At 46.2% G+C, this 20,331-nt stretch overlaps 1 protein-coding gene across 1 annotated transcript in view; it reads right to left on the bottom strand.

Moving 5' to 3' along the window:
- LOC129845408 (zinc finger protein GLIS2-like) overlaps positions 1–19,956 on the bottom strand; it is a 57,396-nt gene extending 37,440 nt beyond the window's left edge. Inside the window, exon 1 of the mRNA XM_055913326.1 lies at positions 19,062–19,956. The gene's annotated coding sequence lies outside the window, so the exon portion shown is untranslated. The remainder of the gene's footprint in view (positions 1–19,061) is intronic.
- Between the last annotated feature and the right edge of the window lie 375 nt (positions 19,957–20,331).

The following is a 20,331-nucleotide window of genomic DNA, read 5'->3' as shown; positions in this document are numbered from 1 at the left end:
CAGGTGCCCCGTGTGAGGAGAAGAGAGGAGAAAACAGGATCCCCGTGTGAGGAGAGGAGAGGAGAAGAGAGGAGAAAACAGGTGCCCCGTGTGAGGAGAAGAGAGGAGAAAACAGGACCCCGTGTAAGGAGAAGAGAGGAGAAAACAGGTGCCCCGTGTGAGGAGAAGAGAGGAGAAGAGAGGAGAAAACAGGATGCCCCGTGTGAGGAGAAGAGAGGAGAAGAGCGGAGAAAACAGGATCCCCGTGTGAGGAGAAGAGAGGAGAAAACAGGTGCCCCGTGTGAGGAGAAGAGAGGAGAAAACAGGATCCCCGTGTGAGGAGAGGAGAGGAGAAGAGAGGAGAAAACAGGTGCCCCGTGTGAGGAGAAGAGAGGAGAAAACAGGATCCCCGTGTAAGGAGAAGAGAGGAGAAAACAGGCGCCCCGTGTAAGGAGAAGAGAGGAGAAAACAGGCGCCCGTGTGAGGAGAAGAGAGGAGAAAACAGGCGCCCCGTGTGAGGAGAAGAGAGGAGAAAACAGGATCCCCGTGTGAGGAGAAGAGAGGAGAAGAGCGGAGAAAACAGGATCCCCGTGTGAGGAGAAGAGAGGAGAAAACAGGATCCCCGTGTGAGGAGAAGAGAGGAGAAAACAGGCGCCCCGTGTGAGGAGAAGAGAGGAGAAAACAGGATCCCCGTGTGAGGAGAAGAGAGGAGAAAACAGGATCCCCGTGTGAGGAGAAGAGAGGAGAAAACAGGCGCCCCGTGTGAGGAGAAGAGAGGAGAAAACAGGATCCCCGTGTGAGGAGAAGAGAGGAGAAAACAGGATCCCCGTGTGAGGAGAAGAGAGGAGAAAACAGGCGCCCCGTGTGAGGAGAAGAGAGGAGAAAACAGGTTACAGTAAAGTTGTTAGACCCACAGAGAAGGAAGAGAACAGTGTGTGTGTGTGTGTGTGTGTGTGTGTGTGTGTGTGTGTGTGTGTGTGTGTGTGTGTGTGTGTGTGTGTGTGTGTGTGTGTGTGTGTGTGTGTGTGTGTGTGTGTGTGTGTGTGCTCGCCTGCCCACGTGCGTGCATGTTCCTACATATGCCTACGAGCGTGTGTGAGAAAAAGGCTACAAGAGGCAGGCAGAAGGAGAGACATAGAGGTATGGAACACCAACACTGAGGAGGACACCCCCATTTTTAAAGATGCTAGCTATCTCCAATGATCCCACAGTACAGTCTGGCTCTCTCCCTCTCTCGTTGGAGGCTAAACCATCCCATCCACGTCGACCGCCCAGCCCTCTCTCTCTCTCTCTCTTTCTCACACACACACACACACACACACACACACACACACACACACACACACACACACACACACACACACACACACACGTCAGTTTGTCTGCTAATTGCTCTCTGCTGTTTTTGTGTTTCTCCTTCTTCCTGTTTTCTTCCCATCTCAATATGCTTTGCTTTTGGGAGCCTGAAAACACCCACACACACACAAACACATCCTGGCCAAAGCTTCTGCCTCCTGCTGCACATCTGGTGCTTCGTCCCCCCTCTCCTCTCGATGCTGACACTAAGCACTAACGTAGCGTGGCTGGTGCACAGGTGTCTCCCCTCACCCGGTTCCCCCCAGGGACAGGGCGCGCCGGCCCAGGAATTCTGAACTGGTAACTTTACACCCTCTTTTTACATTCTACGTGTCCGACCACAGTGAAAGCCCTGGACACCACAGCGCCACTCCCGAGGAGCTGCTTCATAAAGCTGTAGCTCCTATCATGTTACCCTGGCTATTGAAGAAGAACTCAGCTTCCCAGGAAGGGGAGAGCAGAACGGACCTTGTGTTATTAAGTTGCAGCAGACTTTATTAAAGAATCTCTACAGTTGACCAATCGCAGACGAAGGGGCGTCGACTTCAGCTTGCCTGGAGAAAAAGTGTTGTGTGCACGAACAGCCCAAAAACGAACAAAAACAAACAAAAAAGTGGTCCTAATATATACACAACGTCTTCTGAACTGTTTGGTCTGGGCAGAATGCGGATGCCTTCAAGCTGCTCTAGTTGGTCTCGGCCCACCAGTCCCCCCATTCCTCATGCTGTCACTGCGAGGGTCCAACCTTCTCGCCCCTGGTCCCCCTCCAAACTGGTGCTGAAATATGGCAGAGGGTGTCCTTCCTTATCATGCACAATTTCCACTCTTTCCAAACGCTAGTCAGCCCTATTAATCCCCAGGCCAGTGGGCTGTTAACTGCGTGGGAGAGAGAGCAGACTTTTGGAACATTACCCAGTGGCTTACAGCTGGCTGGCTCTCTGGATTTTACCACAGAGGGAGGGAACATTACGAACAGATCTCATGGAGAGTTCAGCCACAGTGGTTGGCTGTTTGCACACCCGAAGCCTATACCCTTCACATGCCATAACCATCGCCTATATCTCCCCAATACATAGATTCTTATAGATCCAACAGCATTCACCCAAAGCTTAGCCTACAGATGCCTAGCTAGAAGGTCATATCCTCTACCTTTCAGCCATAGATCCTGCAGCCTGAATGGTAACCCCACACAATACTATCTATCCCACAACATACCTCATAATATAGTCATTTTGTGGGTGCTTATATTTGTACCAATTTCACACATGAATACAAGTATGTATTAATACGCATGTGTGAATTAGATTCACTTTTTTACATATCCCAACTCCCCCTGAGACACCCTTGGCGAGTGGGGTCACGGCCAGGGTCACCTGTGTGATGACTGTTTGACTTCAACAATGTGACTAAAGCCTTAAAACACCCCCTGTGAACCCTGAATCTATCCAGAGCAACTACCCTGTCTCTGTCTGTCTGCCTGTGTGTGTGTGTGTGTGTGTGTGTGTGTGTGTGTGTGTGTGTGTGTGTGTGTGTGTGTGTGTGTGTGTGTGTGTGTGTGTGTGTGTGTGTGTGTGTGTGTGTGTGTGTGTGTGTGTGTGTGTGTGTGTGTGTGTGTGTGTGTGTGTGTGTGTGTGTGTGTGTGTGTGTGTGTGTGTGTGTTCATGCCTGTGTGTGTGCATTCATGCCTGTGTGTGTGTGAGTGTGTGTGTACGTGCGTGTGTGCCTGTGTGTTTGTCCTGGTGTTTTAAATGGGTTGGGCAGGTGCCATTCCTCTACATTCCTTCTCTGACCTTGTGCTCATTTCTGCTGTACTGCCTTCAGGGGAGGTCTTCCTCTGCAAAGCCAACCAGGCAGGGGAGAGCCTGCAGGGGAGGTCTGCCTCTGCAAAGCCAACCAGGCAGGGGAGAGCCTTCAGGGGAGGTCTGCCTCTGCAAAGCCAACCAGGCAGGTGAGAGCCTTCAGGGGAGGTCTGCCTCTGCAAAGCCAACCAGGCAGGTGAGATCCTTCAGGGGAGGTCTGCCTCTGCAAAGCCAACCAGGCAGGTGAGAGCCTTCAGGGGAGGTCTGCCTCTGCAAAGCCAACCAGGCAGGTGAGAGCCTTCAGGGGAGGTCTGCCTCTGCAAAGCCAACCAGGCAGGTGAGAGCCTTCAGGGGAGGTCTGCCTCTGCAAAGCCAACCAGGAAGGGGAGAGCCTTCAGGGGAGGTCTGCCTCTGCAAAGCCAACCAGGCAGGGGAGAGCCTTCAGGGGAGGTCTGCCTCTGCAAAGCCAACCAGGCAGGGGAGAGCCTGCAGTGGAGGGGTGTGTGTGTGTGTGCGTGAGTGCGTATGAGTGTGTGCATCCTTATGTGTGTTTGTGCGATAATCTAGAAAGATATCTCTAAACATGGGCATTAAAAAAGCTATAATCTGTCTTTCTATCTCTGCTCTGTTCCTCTGGGTTCCATTAAACATACTCCGGATATATTCAGTACCAGAGAAGAAGAAGCTAACACTCCCATACTCTACTCTGCTCTACACGCACAATACTACACACAATACTTAACACACTTCACGTGTGTTGCTTAGGGAAGGAAACATGGAAGAAAGAATGTGGAACAGTATGGAGCCCTAGAAAGAACGATGCCGGCTCTGACATAGGGAACAGCATGGAGCCCTAGAGAGAACGATGCCAGCTCTGACATAGGGAACAGTATGGAGCCCTAGAGAGAACGATGCCGGCTCTGACATAGGGAACAGTATGGAGCCCTAGAGAGAACGATGCCGGCTCTGACATAGGGAACAGCATGGAGCCCTAGAGAGAACGATGCCAGCTCTGACATAGGGAACAGTATGGAGCCCTAGAGAGAACGATGCCAGCTCTGACATATGGAACAGTATGGAGCCCTAGAGAGAACGATGCCGGCTCTGACATAGGGAACAGTACGGAGCCCTAGAGAGAACGATGCCAGCTCTGACATAGGGAACAGTACGGAGCCCTAGAAAGAACGATGCCGGCTCTGACATAGGGAACAGTACGGAGCCCTAGAGAGAACGATGCCGGCTCTGACATAGGGAACAGTACGGAGCCCTAGAGAGAACGATGCCGGCTCTGACATAGGGAACAGTATGGAGCCCTAGAGAGAACGATGCCGGCTCTGACATAGGGAACAGTAAGGAGCCCTAGAGAGAACGATGCTGGCTCTGACATAGGGAACAGTACGGAGCCCTAGAGAGAACGATGCCGGCTCTGACATAGGGAACAGTACGGAGCCCTAGAGAGAACGATGCCGGCTCTGACATAGGGAACAGCATGGAGCCCTAGAGAGAACGATGCCGGCTCTGACATAGGGAACAGTAAGGAGCCCTAGAGAGAACGATGCCGGCTCTGACATAGGGAACAGTACGGAGCCCTAGAGAGAACGATGCCGGCTCTGACATAGGGAACAGTACGGAGCCCTAGAGAGAACGATGCCGGCTCTGACATAGGGAACAGCATGGAGCCCTAGAGAGAACGATGCCGGCTCTGACATAGGGAACAGTATGGAGCCCTAGAGAGAACGATGCCGGCTCTGACATAGGGAACAGTAAGGAGCCCTAGAGAGAACGATGCCGGCTCTGACATAGGGAACAGTACGGAGCCCTAGAGAGAACGATGCCGGCTCTGACATAGGGAACAGTACGGAGCCCTAGAGAGAACGATGCCGGCTCTGACATAGGGAACAGTACGGAGCCCTAGAGAGAACGATGCCGGCTCTGACATAGGGAACAGTACGGAGCCCTAGAGAGAACGATGCCGGCTCTGACATAGGGAACAGTACGGAGCCCTAGAAAGAACGATGCCGGCTCTGACATAGGGAACAGTACGGAGCCCTAGAGAGAACGATGCCGGCTCTGACATAGGGAACAGTATGGAGCCCTAGAGAGAACGATGCCGGCTCTGACATAGGGAACAGTATGGAGCCCTAGAGAGAACGATGCCGGCTCTGACATAGGGAACAGTAAGGAGCCCTAGAGAGAACGATGCCGGCTCTGACATAGGGAACAGTACGGAGCCCTAGAGAGAACGATGCCGGCTCTGACATAGGGAACAGTACGGAGCCCTAGAGAGAACGATGCCGGCTCTGACATAGGGAACAGCATGGAGCCCTAGAGAGAACGATGCCGGCTCTGACATAGGGAACAGTAAGGAGCCCTAGAGAGAACGATGCCGGCTCTGACATAGGGAACAGTACGGAGCCCTAGAGAGAACGATGCCGGCTCTGACATAGGGAACAGTACGGAGCCCTAGAGAGAACGATGCCGGCTCTGACATAGGGAACAGCATGGAGCCCTAGAGAGAACGATGCCGGCTCTGACATAGGGAACAGTATGGAGCCCTAGAGAGAACGATGCCGGCTCTGACATAGGGAACAGTAAGGAGCCCTAGAGAGAACGATGCCGGCTCTGACATATTTATATGTTTTAAAAAAGAGCAGTGTTTTCTACTGGATGGCGGCCGGGTGATGGACAGAGCTTTGGATCTCCAACGTTATGAGAGTGTGAGTCAGCTGACAGTGTTAAAGAGTGGGAGGAGGACAGAAGTGAACTGTCACTTCCTTTACAGAGCCAGCATCCAGGATCCGGTATCTAGCGTCCTCACTAGCTCAGCATCAGCTGGTTAGTAGGCTGAGTAGGTGTCCACCCATCACCGAACTGGGACTGTCCTTTCTAGTCATTCTATTTCCATGGCAACATCTGCACCGCATATTCTGATGAATGCTATTTTTCAGAAATAAACTTATGTCGATTTTGTTTATTTGTTTATTCAACTTCTACTGTCGTCCAAGAGAGGCTGAATGGCTGTTTTTTTACATGACATCTGCATAGACTTTACAAACTTATATAAGTTCCTACATTGGCAGAAAACAGATATGGGGCACATATGAATTAAATTTGTGCTGGCAACATCCCCGTACTGAGGGTAAATAGTTACAGACCAAACTGTGTTTTCCTCTCTGCATACAGTATGTCTATACGATTAATAATGTCTTGTGTATTGCAGGAGTTATATAGTTATAGAGCTGGGAACTCATTGAAAGTGGGGGAGACAGAAAGAAAAGGAGGTAGAAACGGAGGGAATGAAAGAGAAGGAGGGAGAGAGGGGGGAGCTGAAGTCAGAAGGTGGGTGTAGGGGAGCAGGGGAGGAAAGGAATGAGGGGAGGAGGGGAGGGAGGGGAGAGAAAGAATGAAGGGAAGGAGAAAGTGAAAGAGGAGGGAGTTAAAAAAATAAACAGGAGTCACAGGGAGTCAGGCATGGGAGGTGGGTGGAGGAGGAGTGAAGAGGCGGGGCAAGGGCAGAGCCTCAGAGGGAGCTCTCTGCTGACAGGAATGGGATTTGCCCAGGCACAGGCAGACACAGAGCCAAGACCAGGCCCAGACTTGAGGGCCTTGTTTCTCTCTTACAAATGCCTCATACACTTTTTTTCTCTTTCTTCCTCCCTCCGTCCTTTCTCATCCCCCTTACAGAATCCCTCCCTCTTTCAATCTGTCTTTCTATTTCTCCTCAGCCACTTATGGAATATCATTGTCTCTTTCCACACTCTCTCTCCTCTCACTCCACTCTCTCTCTCCCCTAGAACAAACACACATTTACATATGTAGAATCTTAATTCGACCAGATTCTCACTGCAGAAAAATAATCCTGCAGCAACAGGAAATGTGAATTATTGTGTGGATTGTAATTCATGGACTTTTTGTAGGGGTTGATACATTATTAGTTAGAGCAAATCTGGCAAGTCTGACATTTTAGAGTGGAAATTACAAACTTTAAAAGCCTTTTTAGCCTTGAATACGTTACAAGTTTGCATTTCCTGCAACAACAGGGTGATTAAATTAAGATCCTACACCTGTACATATTCACGTGCCTTCCTTATATTTACATATTGCATTGCTGCAGCGTTATAATAGATAGATCTATATTATTGTGGGTCTGTATACCGGAGAATCCAGGGAGAGTGTTGGCCACGTAAGTAAATAATAATACAAACCAGCTGTGGTCCCAGTTAAACTGCTGCTGTCAGGTTAGCATATGACTACCCTACCGCAGAGCTTTCTGACAGCGTTAGAGTTTCTGCAAGCTCTACATAGTCTCATTTGATAATTAATGTTACTGACCAGAGCTCAAATAGTAGAGCTCTCCTTTGGTAATTAATGGTACTGACCAGAGCTCATATAGTAGAGCTCTCATTTGGTAATTAATGGTACTGACCAGAGCTCATATAGTAGAGCTCTCATTTGGTAAATAATGGTACTGACCAGAGCTCATATAGTAGAGCTCTCAGACACCTTTAAAGCTCCTGCATGCTCTAAATGTAGAGCTCTCATTTGGTAACTAAATGTTAATGTTACCGCTAGAGATCATATATTAGAGCTCTCAGACAGCTTTAGAGTGTTTGCAAGCGCTACAGTAGGGAATGCTTAGTATAGTTTTGTAAAAAAAGAGATGTTACTCATCAGAGCTCCTGCAAACTCTAGATGCAGAGCTCTCATTTGGGAGCTAAATGTTAAGTATGACCTAGGGATTAAAACCTAGAAAAGATTGAATGCAACTAACTTTGTCTAATGCTCAGAGCTCGTATAGTAGAGATCTCATACCGTTTTAGAGCTCTTGCAAGCTCTAGATGCAGAGCTCTCATTTGGGAGCTTAATGTTCAGTATGACCTATATTACCTAGTCATTGCTGTTATTGTCTGTTATTACTGTTATTGTCAACCAACAAACTATAGAAAAAAACCTAGAAAGAACTTCATCAAATGAACTGCTCTCCATTGTTTTGTTAATTTCTGTTTTTGTTATAACTTTGTCTTTCCTCCTGCCTTCTGTGTTAATACTCTTTCCCCATCAGGTTGTCTGGTCTGTCTATTGTTTTCCCCCATCAGGTTGTCTGGTCTGTCTATTGTTTTCCCCCATCAGGTTGTCTGGTCTGTCTATTGTTTTCCCCCATCAGGTTGTCTGGTCTGTCTATTGTTTTCCCCCATCAGGTTGTCTGGTCTGTCTATTGTTTTCCCCCATCAGGTTGTCTGGTCTGTCTATTGTTTTCCCCCATCAGGTTGTCTGGTCTGTCTATTGTTTTCCCCCATCAGGTTGTCTGGTCTGTCTATTGTTTTCCCCCATCAGGTTGTCTGGTCTGTCTATTGTTTTCCCCCATCAGGTTGTCTGGTCTGTCTATTGTTTTCCCCCATCAGGTTGTCTGGTCTGTCTATTGTTTTTAAAATGTCTCAGAGCTGCAGTTCTCTCACTCCAGAAACACAGGGCAGCTGGAGGTAGAGGAGGGAGGGAGGGGTACTGTAGGGCCAGGTGGCGCCTGGGGGTGAGGCACAGAATTGTCAGTGTTTCTTTTGGAAATGCAGCACTGCAGACAAACAGCACTGAACCCATAGCGCAGGAGAGCCTTCAAGTTCACCATGGCATATCCTACCTTAGTTCCTGACTTCAACTGTTCTCTTCTGGGACGTCCCATCCCATTCAGGTGATCAGGACTGGGGGGACTACACTAAATACAGTTTAATGAAACAACCCCCCGAGTACATGAATGATCTGTTCCAAGGAGGAAACGGTGAGGCCTTGTTATGATTAGTGGTTACAGTTTAACTGGAGAGGTATGTATGGTCTGTGGGCTGGGAGGGTCGGGGCCGAGGCCCAGCCAGATAGGGGTGGTTTTACTGGCCTGGACCCAAATTCATAACTCAGAGTAGAAGTGTTGATCTAGGATCAGATCCCCCCCACTTGTCCAAGTAATAATATTCATTATAATCTAAATGGCAAAACTTGTCCTAGATCAGCACTTCTATAGTCTAAAGACGAGCCCAGGGGTAAATGGGCCATATTTATAAAGCGTAGGAGGGTTGGTCTAGGATCAGTTCCCCCGTCCATGTAATCTTATTCAATTTGATCTAAAATATGAAACTGGTCCTAGATCAGCACTCCTACGGCTCTATTTTAGCAAACCTAATGCAATGGAAAATCTAAGCACTGGCAGTAGCTATAGGTTCGGGGTGTCAGAAATATTTTTCTATTTTCATAACCAGAATTAAGGACGCAGTACAGGGCGGAGAAGTGAAAGAGCTGGGCTTTGATGAATAAACAGGTTGAATGTGTGTTAGGCTTGACCCCTCAATGGCCAATCAGAATGGCTAAATATGTGTCTTCTTGAAGTTGTGTTTTTACAGTCTTTTATGTATTGTGTTGTCATCCACGCCGATTCGAAAACTAGTCCGTTGTAGCCTATTTTGTTAAATAGTCTACACAAACAAAATAACAAAAAGGCGGCCTATCCCATATTTGCTAAATATGTTGAATATGTTTTTGACCAGTAATTGCATGGCTTGAATATGTAAATATATTGTTAACATAGCATTCCCAGTGATTTAAGCCTACTGTAAAATGCATTATGTCTGAGCCATGGACGTGTCTAACGTTGTCAATAAGCCAGATTCCATTCACTATTGGTAACATCTAAAAACACAGTGAATAATTCCAATCAAAATGGAATGAAACTAAACAACTTGTTTTAAAGCTCCCCGTGGGCTTATAATATTAGGCCTAAAACAACGTAGACTACAGAGGGTTTTACGCACATCCAAACTTTTCACTGAGTGAAAAGAAAGGGGGAATGTCCACTCACCGTTACTGCTCCCAAATATATCTATCTATGGCCAGTAGAGACTTTACCATGTGACAAGTAAACAAACAAACAGGTAAATATAGCCTACAAGCAGATTCGGCACCACAGACATCGATCGGAATTCCCACGATTTGACAGTTACAGAGAAAAGTGGAAGACGCATTTTTTAAATACCTTGATTTTCCTAAACAGGCTTCCTACAGGCACTGACACCTTTCATGCAATGGGAATCGCACATAATGAGTACAAACGTTTCACAGAAGCTGGAAAGAAATAATGTCCAATATAAAAAGGGAAATGACTGTTTGCTGCTTGTGATTTTTTTATGAACATTGGTGATGTATATTATGCTACTGTGTGCGCCTCCACTGGCAAAATCAATACCACAACTAATTACAATACCTCTATGATCCGCTTTAAGTCGCTCTTAAATATCCCCAGTTAGGCTCACTGAAATTGCCGTATTGGCACGTGTTTTTAAGGACACACCTCAAACATTTCCACCCCTCCCACCTCAGCGCAAGTCCATCGATGTTAGACAGTTAAATTGCCGAACCTGGCGTAAGGGCTGGAAAATGCCCGTGCAGCAGTTTTTACAAGACGAAATTGCAAACTAACGTGCGTTTGACACTTGCGCCTCCTTACCGCCAGCCCAAAATAGAGCCCCTATTCTCTGAGACAATATGTGAATAGGAGCCCACGCCTCTCAGCTCGAGTGAGTCAGGTTTCGCTAAAGTCTTTATGGCAGTTCTGTCTCTACTCTCTGTGTAGGTCCAGGAGGCTGGCTGGCCATCACCACACAGACACCTCATGTCGAAACTATCCACAATATGTGTGTGTCACCTACTCCCAGTCTCATAGCAGCAGATAGTATGGCCAGACATAGATTAAGCCTATTGTCTGGACAAAGAAGCACATTTAACAGAGATTCTCCATTGAGAATGCATTTAGTCCAGGACTAGTCCTAATCTGTGTCTGGGAAACCAACCCCTATGAGTATACAGCTAGTCACCTGCTAGGCTTCTAGGCCCTCCCATATTGTCATCACTGTTAGTGATACAACTAAGGAATCTGTATGTAGCCTACTTAATCATCTTTACTGTATCCTGACTTCTGTCTATGAGGTGTGGTAATGTGGGTTGCTCTCTCTCTTCATGTATGATTCCCCCTTCCTTCAGAACGCTGGTGAACTATTGGCATCTCCCTATAGGGAGTCTCAATCTGCACCATGAGTCTGTGGCTGGGCTGGAGACAGCGAGACCAGCCACCATATTGTGTGTGTGTGTGTGTGTGTGTGTGTGTGTGTGTGTGTGTGTGTGTGTGTGTGTGTGTGTGTGTGTGTGTGTGTGTGTCTGCCTGTGTGCATATGGTTACCATTGTGACTGTGACAGCAACACATAATCATTTCCACCTGTAGATGATTCCAAAGTTAGTAAGAATTCTACTGCCATCGCTGTGATCAGTTTGACACAGTAACATTCCATTCCAACTCCTCACAGCAGTTGGTAGAAACGGCTGTGTTTTATTAAGCTGCTCATCTCTGATATTTTGATTCTGTTTCCCTCCAAAACAGGTGGCAGCCGAGTTGTCCCAACAAGCATAGTTGACTGAGAGTTCAGTAGGTTCTCTCTCTCTCTCTCTCTCTCTCTGACACACAAACAAACAGACACGTACACAAATAAACTGCAATTTAACAGGATTTACTTGAGGCCTGAAAATCCCATCAGGGACACATCATTTTATACCCTCAATCCCATTTCCCAACTCCATGGAGGGACAATCCCTGCAGCTCACCGTCACAGATGTCACAGCAGCACCAGTCACTTTCCCTTTCTGACAAGTATAGATAGATAGACGTATAGATACACACTGAGTGTACAATACATTAAGGACACCCCTCCCCCTGTTTGCCCCCAGAACAGCCTCAATTAATCCGGGCATGGACTCTACAAGGTGTCAAAAGCGTTCCACAGGAATGCAGGCCCATGTTGACTCCAATGCTTCCCACGGTTGTGTCAAGTTGGCTGGATGTCCTTTGGGTGGTGGACCATTTTTGACACACACAGGAAACTGTTGAAAAAACCCAGCAGCGTTGCAGTTCTAGATTTTTTAAAAAGCGGTGTGCCTGGCACCTACTACCATACCCCATTCAAAGGCACTTAAATATTTTGTCTTGCCCATTCACCCTCTGAAGGGCACACATACACAATCCATGTCTCAGCTGTCTTAATGTTGTGTCATAATGATGTGTACACTCAGTGTAGATAATAGTAGATTCAAAAACATGAGCTGGCGCACACCCAGAATAATAGTTTGTGTGGAGGTGCTGACTAACGGCCAATAAACTATAAACTATCAAAATAAAGAAAGTCGCACACTCCATGTATAACCTCCCAGCAATTTAATGGGTATTTACCAGCGTTTCGGCATCACAGACCCTGAGGAAGGCACAGTGATGCCGAAACATTGGTGAATACCCATTACATTTCTGGGAGTTTATACATGGAGTGTGCGACTTTCTTTATTTTGATAGTTTACACTCAGTGTAGATAGACATAGACAGCAACATACTTAATATCCCAGAAGAAAAGCTCAGGAACAGTAGCTCTCACATGATAATGTCAGTCATTCTATCACATAGAGTTATTTTCAAACAGTGCTATTCAAAGTCGGGGTCACGACACCTATTGCAGTGGGGTCGCCAAATGTCAACAACAAAAAATAGAGTACAGATTATTTTATTGGACAATATACAAAAGTGTTTGAGAAAGATCATTTGAAAAATATTTTGGGGGAGTAAATGTTTTTATTGGTTTAAAGAATTGAATGTTATTTTTGACCTTAAAATGTGCAGATTTTAAGGTTGTATCATTAGATTTGGGCTGGGGCGGGGTTGGCAGAAATTCTGGCTAAAAAAATGGGGTTCCCGCCAAAAAAGTTTGAATACCACTACTTTAAACCAAGAAACGGTGTGTTAAACGCTTGTGTAAGTGAGAAGACACATGGGAGAACTACAGGGAAATGGTCTTTAAATGTCAAGTGTAGTACGCTGTCTACGGATTGCGGCTTGTTTAAATCCCGGCCTCAGCTTTCAAGAGAACTAAACTACTATCTAGCTAGGAAGGCTTTTGGAAACCCAGCCTCTTGACTGAACCCTGTGATTGAGCGGGTGACACTCCCACCACGAGGATCCATAGCTCCAGATAAGTGGGTGCGTGGGTGGGGTAGGCTTCTCCTGGAGTCCCTCGCGGTGCTGATAAGTGTGTGAGTGTGAGGGAGTTGTCTCGGCTTGTCCCCACTTGTCTCCACTGCGTGCCTCGCCATTCACTGGCCGCTCTAATCCAGGACCCCCTGCTGCTGCGTTGCCTTTCAGCCCGACCGTAATCCACTGGCTGCTATTGGCATCCCACTGAGATATTAAATCAGACACACGCAGTCACAGAGTGTCTAACTGGGCTCTCCATTCTCCAAGCAGTGGCTGTGACACTGAAAGTTTAAACAAGCCACAGAGTAAAGGCTCAGTCACACCAATAGCATCTGCTGGCTCAGAGTACTTAGCACCTCTGAATGTCATTTGCGAACCGAGTGCGCACCGATTTAACTTGTAGAATCGCGTGAAAAATGACGGCAGTCCGACATCTACAGCGGGTGGTCCCTAAAACACAGCGGGCTGAATGATCTGAAGATAAACGGTAGATCCACATTCGGGTGCGAGGTGTGAGAACCTTAAAAGCGCTCGGCTAACAGTTCTCTTTGCTTGTCTTACCTGGTTATATTTCAGGGGTGCAGGTTCTAGTGGATTAAAGTGAGCAATAAGAAATCAATCTCTGCCTTTTTGATGAGTGCTCCAACTCTTTTTTAACTTGAATTTGTCCGTTTGGACGTTCTACTCCTTTTTAACTTGAATTTGTCCGTTTGGACGTTCTACTCCTTTTTAACTTGAATTTGTCCGTTTGGACGTTCTACTCCTTTTTAACTTGAATTAGTCTGTTGGACGTTCTACTCCTTTTTAACTTGAATTTGTCCGTTTGGACGTTCTACTCCTTTTTAACTTGAATTTGTCCGTTTGGACGTTCTACTCCTTTTTAACTTGAATTTGTCTGTTGGACGTTCTACTCCTTTTTAACTTGAATTAGTCCGTTTGGACGTTCTACTCCTTTTTAACTTGAATTAGTCCGTTTGGACGTTCTACTCCTTTTTAACTTGAATTAGTCCGTTTGGACGTTCTACTCTTTTTTAACTTGAATTAGTCCGTTTGGACGTTCTACTCCTTTTTAACTTGAATTAGTCCGTTTGGACGTTCTACTCCTTTTTAACTTGAATTTGTCTGTTGGACGTTTTACTACTTTTTAACTTGAATTAGTCCGTTTGGACGTTCTACTCCTTTTTAACTTGAATTAGTCCGTTTAGACGTTCTACTCCTTTTTAACTTGAATTAGTCCGTTTAGACGTTCTACTCCTTTTTAACTTGAATTTGTCCGTTTGGACGTTTTTTCTTGGTAAACCATTCTCAAGGTTCTAGCATCTGTTGGTACTTTCAGCAACAGGAATGTGGTTTCTATTGATTTTGATATGTTGCTGTGTGTAGGGTATTGTTGAATGGTGAGCCTGATATTCTTTACCTCTTGCCTGTCATCTTGGGGAACCATGGCTCTTCCATTCAGTTTATTAGGAATTTAAATTCTGGCCAAAAGAAGTCAGGACTGCTATTTGCTTTACATCCTACCAACATACATAATCTAGGGGAAATATATCTCTTACATTCATTTTTAGTGTGCATTTCTTAGCTTAGCCCAAAGAAAGAAAGCCTTATAGTTCTATGTGGTTATACCCAGCAACATGTCTCTTGGTTGGCTGTCTATGTGGTTATACCCATCAACATGTCTCTTGGTTGGCTGTCTATGTGGTTATACCCATCAACATGTCTCTTGGTTGGCTGTCTATGTGGTTATACCCAGCAACATGTCTCTTGGTTGGCTGTCTATGTGGTTATACCCATCAATATGTCTATTGGTTGGCTGTCTATGTGGTTATACCCATCAATATGTCTCTTGGTTGGCTGTCTATGTGGTTATACCTAGCAACATGTCTCTTGGTTGGCTGTCTATGTGGTTATACCCATCAATATGTCTCTTGGTTGGCTGTCTATGTGGTTATACCCAGCAATATGTCTCTTGGTTGGCTGTCTATGTGGTTATACCCATCAATATGTCTCTTGGTTGGCTGTCTATGTGATTATACCCATCAATATGTCTCTTGGTTGGCTGTCTATCTGGTTATACCCAGCAATATGTCTCTTGGTTGCCTGTCTATGTGGTTATACCCATCAATATGTCTCTTGGTTGGCTGTCTATCTGGTTATACCCAGCAATATGTCTCTTGGTTGGCTGTCTATCTGGTTATACCCAGCAATATGTCTCTTGGTTGGCTGTCTATGTGGTTATACCCAGCAACATGTCTCTTGGTTGGCTGTCTATGTGGTTATACCCAGCAACATGTCTCTTGGTTGGCTGTCTATGTGGTTATATCCATCAATATGTCTCTTGGTTGGCTGTCTATCTGGTTATACCCAGCAATATGTCTCTTGGTTGGCTGTCTATGTGGTTATACCCAGCAACATGTCTCTTGGTTGGCTGTCTATGTGGTTATACTCAGCAACGTGTCTCTTGGTTGGCTGTCTATGTGGTTATACCCATCAACATGTCTCTTGGTTGGCTGTCTATGTGGTTATACCCATCAACATGTCTCTTGGTTGGCTGTCTATGTGGTTATACCCAGCAACATGTCTCTTGGTTGGCTGTCTATGTGGTTATACCCATCAACATGTCTCTTGGTTGGCTGTCTATGTGGTTATACCCAGCAACATGTCTCTTGGTTGGCTGTCTATGTGGTTATACCCATCAACATGTCTCTTGGTTGGCTGTCTATGTGGTTATACCCATCAATATGTCTCTTGGTTGGCTGTCTATGTGGTTATACCCATCAATATGTCTCTTGGTTGGCTGTCTATGTGGTTATACCCAGCAACATGTCTCTTGGTTGGCTGTCTATGTGATTATACTCATCAATATGTCTCTTGGTTGGCTGTCTATCTGGTTATACCCAGCAATATGTCTCTTGGTTGCCTGTCTATGTGGTTATACCCATCAATATGTCTCTTGGTTGGCTGTCTATGTGGTTATATCCATCAATATGTCTCTTGGTGGGCTGTCTATCTGGTTATACCCAGCAATATGTCTCTTGGTTGGCTGTCTATGTGGTTATACCCAGCAACATGTCTCTTGGTTGGCTGTCTATGTGGTTATACCCAGCAACATGTCTCTTGGTTGGCTGTCTATGTGGTTATACCCATCAATATGTCTCTTGGTTGGCTGTCTATGTGGTTATACCCAGCAACATGTCTCTTGGTTGGCTGTCTATGTGGTTATACCCAGCAACATGTCTCTTGGTTGGCTGTCTATGTGGTTATACCCATCAATATGTCTCTTGGTTGGCTGTCTATGTGGTTATACCCAGCAACATGTCTCTTGGTTGGCTGTCTATGTGATTATACTCATCAATATGTCTCTTGGTTGGCTGTCTATGTGGTTATACCCAGCAACATGTCTCTTGGTTGGCTGTCTATGTGGTTATACCCAGCAACATGTCTCTTGGTTGGCTGTCTATGTGATTATACTCATCAATATGTCTCTTGGTTGGCTGTCTATGTGGTTATACCCAGCAACATGTCTCTTGGTTGGCTGTCTATGTGGTTATACCCAGCAACATGTCTCTTGGTTGGCTGTCTATGTGGTTATACCCAGCAACATGTCTCTTGGTTGGCTGTCTATGTGATTATACTCATCAATATGTCTCTTGGTTGGCTGTCTATGTGGTTATACCCAGCAACATGTCTCTTGGTTGGCTGTCTATGTGGTTATACCCAGCAACATGTCTCTTGGTTGGCTGTCTATGTGGTTATACCTAGCAACATGTCTCTTGGTTGGCTGTCTATGTGGTTATACCCAGCAACATGTCTCTTGCACACACACACACACACACTATTGAGGTGTGAGACCTTGGAATAGGATCACCACCACAGAGATACACAGCTGGACATCAGTGGACATCTGGCCTGTGGCCAGACTGACCGACTGACTGAGTGCCTCACAGAGAGCAGCAGTGAATACTGTAGTGAGTGGGAAAGTCATTACCATGCTGGCTAACCATGCTGCTGTCTGATGAAAAAAGCTAACCCTCAGGAGAACTGATCTCAGTCATCTCTCAGTCTGTCGCTCATCAGCTGATTGGATAAACAGAGTCATGTAGTGTGTGTGTGTGTGTGTGTGTGTGTGTGTGTGTGTGTGTGTGTGTGTGTGTGTGTGTGTGTGTGTGTGTGTGTGTGTGTGTGTGTGTGTGTGTGTGTGTGTGTGTGTGTGTGTGTGTGTGTGTGTGTGTGTGTGTGTGTGTGTGTGTGTGTGTGTGCGTTCGTGCGTTCCTGTTTGGGTGTGCGTGCGTTCATGCGTATGTCTGTTTTTTTCTGTGTCTTCATGTGTGTGTACACATGCACGTGCCTGTGTCTATGTAGATGTGAAGAGCACCTGGAATACGGCCCTCACACATAGTCTCATAGTTCACAGCAGTATTATGGATGAAATGGTGGCCAGGGGGCTAGGGTGGGAGGCAACTCTCTAGGAGAGTCAATATCCCCTTCTCTTCCTGTTCTTCTTCCCCAAAACCTCCAGTGGGCCCCCAGCCAGACCTCCCTCCAGTGAGTCTCATATATATATATATATATATATATATATATATATATATATATATATATCTGTATGTTTGACACACACACACTTAAGAAACATATTCAAAAACACCAACCCCTTGAAAACATTCTAACATTCATCCGGCCCCCAACCAACCCCCTCCAATCCACCCCCCCTCAGAAAGAGTGTGCCTGGGTTCATAATGTAATGTTTTAGAATGATCAGGCCTCCTCATGGGTTGGTTAACTGTATTCTGCCTTGGCAGGCCTAAGCCCTTTTCCCTGGCCTCATCTGGGACAATGGGATGCAGCCAATCGGGAGAGGCTCTGTCCCAAACCTGCTCCCTGAGCTCCAAATGTGCACACCATTAGGCGCAGGGACAGAGCAATTGCTTAATTGGAGGAAAATAGCCTCTTTATCCAGGCTTCTGCCCACACAGATCATCTGCTGCCCCATTGCCCAGTACAGTGTAGCTGTCCTGGTCTGCTATTGGTTTGGGTGCTTGGCCCTTGAGAGCAACGCTGAATTAAGTTTTGTTAAATTGGGAACTGGCAACATAACAATGGTGATATTTCATGACAGTGCCGTTATTGGATCCCAGTGTTGTTTGTTCACCTGATGTTATGAGAGAACATTGTGTCTTTAGGGTTTGCAATAGCATATTTTTGTTTAAGGCTTTGAATATTGATAATGTATCACAGTAAACTGATGTGATGGTGGGAATAATACCGATAGTGTTCTGCTTCTGGTTCTGAGTCTGATTCCATTCCATCATCTCGCAGAACTGAAATCCTTGACATGCCCCGCGCATATGGCTTCACTATTTGAGGCGACGCAACCCCACAAGGAGAGTAGGCCTCGCTTGCCATGCGCGGTCTGAAAATGTGTTTCTGGGGGAATTCTACTTTTTGTTGGGTGTGACTGTCAAGCAGACATGTCGTGTCCCTATGAATATGAGGAACGACACGGTGTCTTTGTGAATTACAGACGCTGGCGGTGCACGTAGGCCTACGCCATGGCCAGTGTATAAAGATATGACAGGGAGTCCAGGCGGAGCGGCGGCGGCTCTGGACAACGGAGCAGGGCTGGCGCACCGCTGTGGACTCAGAAATTAGGTCAGTCCGCCCTGTCCTCCTTGAACTCTGCCCATTTCACATTTCAGCGACTATCTCGGACACACAATACCACATTTACAAACATCAAATATACCATACGGGAACGAACTGCACGTGAAAATTATGTAACGCCTATATGACATCCAGTGTAACAATTACCCGACACACAGAGAAGGATAGATAGAGGGAAGGATATAGGGGAGTTGTAGGCTAAAGGCAACGGGCTTACCTTAGGGGAAAATCCCGTGGATATGGCCGAGATGTCTCCGATCTTTTCCCTCTCCGGCAACAAACTTTCCACTCAGTATGTTTGTGCAAAATACTCTCGATGACAATTTCCCCTTGCAATTCTGTAATGTTGTCCGCGTTCAAAGCGCTAAACGAGGCTGACACGTCTAAATGAAATAGTATGTGTTGAGTGAGGCGGTCCGCTCCCAGACCATTGGTTTGAAAAAGAAAATGGAAAATGGAATAAAACGAAGATGATAAGACTCTTCCACAAGCAATAGGAGATAAAAGTATAGTGTTGATGTCAGTTACCGGGGATGAGATAATTTCACGTCGCCAGAAACCCGTTAAATTTAGGCTAAACACCCAAAACTGTATCCATAGTCTTAACTGTTCCGTTTTGGAAAATGATGATCACTGGTTGTTAAATGTGCATCAAAATTACGCGTTCGGTTTCGTCTTGGATTCAAAGTGCATCGCTTAATGGCAACGCTGGTCAATTAGGGTGTTCAATGGGTGGTCGTTCTCCAGGGAGTAGGCTATAGGAGGGGTGCGCTGGGAGATACAGAGCCGAGAGATGTCGCGAGGGGGGGGTCTTCTTCGCTCGTTATGTTTCCAGATGCCGACTCCCTGTGGTTACAAACGGAGGTGTTGTCCTTATAGCTTTATATTATTCTATTTCTCCCTGTCTCTCACTCTCTTTCTTGCTCTTTTCTGTTCTCGCCTATTTAGTCCTCAAGGAGACGTGATTGGTAAGGTGGTCTCCCCGCGTCCGTCTGAGAGGACCCGAGCCAGCCCGTGATCTCCCTCTCCTCGCGCGCAGCAGACTAGCCCCGACTCTGCCAGCTCAGCGCATGCTTCCTGCTCCGCCCATCCACCATGGGCAGTCAGTCCTCAGCTCCTCTCAAAACAAGTCTCTCTCCTTCCCCGTTGAACATACCTTTTTCTTTAACCCGCTTTAACTCTTACAATGACCCATACAGAAAAATAATAATTGATATTTATGTGTTAGGAGACAATTGGTTTGCATGTTTTAACGCATCTGTGTTACTGGACACGTCTCTGTTTCCCCAAGTTTAAACAGGAAATTGCTGAGCTTCTTTAAAAAAAACTCCTTGCCACATATTTGGTGCTCACATTTAACCCGTTAACTTCTTTATATTCAACAAACGTGTTTCTTAATTGTTTTGGTGTCTTATAAGTGACATTTGCTTATTTTATATTCATTCGCGTTCAGTTTATTAGAGATGATGGGAGAAAATAGTACTATT

This window comes from Salvelinus fontinalis, unplaced genomic scaffold (assembly GCF_029448725.1).
Source record: "Salvelinus fontinalis isolate EN_2023a unplaced genomic scaffold, ASM2944872v1 scaffold_0298, whole genome shotgun sequence".
In the NCBI taxonomy this organism is placed as follows: domain Eukaryota; kingdom Metazoa; phylum Chordata; class Actinopteri; order Salmoniformes; family Salmonidae; genus Salvelinus; species Salvelinus fontinalis.
The sequence above is the reverse complement of the archived record's forward strand: the minus strand, read 5'-3'. Positions and strand labels throughout refer to the sequence as shown.